Here is an 876-nt window from a genome sequence, read left to right as displayed (position 1 = left end):
GAACAACATAAACTGATAAACAAAAACAGATCTATAGACAGAGAAGCATCAATCAGACAGTCAAACCTCAGAGAGAAGGTAGGGGAGGATGGGGGTAAGGGGGAGAGATCAACCAAAGGACTTGTATGCATGCATATAAGCCTAACCAGTGGACACAGACACCAGGGGATGAGGGCAAGAATGAGGGGCTGGGGGAGCAATGGGGGGATAAGGTCACATATGTAATACCTTAATCAATAAAGAAAAAAAAAGAAATTATCTTAATAACTGTTTAACTTCTATGTGAGTTAGACAATAGGCTATTTTTTTCATATTTAGAGTGTTTCTTGCTGATGGCTCCCAGTCAGGCTGTTGTTTCCTTAACACTCTAACACTTGGGAAGTGAGAACAAGTAACTCCCAACATAATTATGGGAACTTCGGTTTAATGATCCTCTCATAATCATTATCTCATGGGAGTCTTTCGACTTGACTTCTTGCCAAGCTCACTCAGCTAATATTCGTTCTGCCACCAATTTCTTCAGGTAATATTCCTTTGCTTAAATACTTCACAGTAACAATTTAAATTTCAATGTGTAAAAATAGAGCATATTCGTTTAGAAGATAATGAGACTAGTAGGGAAAAATCTCTTTATGATCTAAAATGAATCCAACATTAATGCCAAAGTGAATGCACACCAAGCTGCTAGATAATTACCAGGTGTTGTGAAGAAATTAAAGTTATCAACTCCTTATGATGTTGTCACAACTTTGGCATTAATGGCCATATTCTCCAGGACAGTGCAGAGCAAAAGGGGCACCTACTACCTGGTGATATTTATTTCTTTACATGTGCACTTGTACTTCTATTTTTATAAGTTATAGGAAAAGAATTATT

The sequence above is a fragment of the Myotis lucifugus genome, unplaced genomic scaffold (genome assembly GCF_000147115.1).
Source record: "Myotis lucifugus unplaced genomic scaffold, Myoluc2.0 scaffold_182, whole genome shotgun sequence".
NCBI lineage: Eukaryota > Metazoa > Chordata > Mammalia > Chiroptera > Vespertilionidae > Myotis > Myotis lucifugus.
This window is presented reverse-complemented; position numbering follows the sequence as displayed.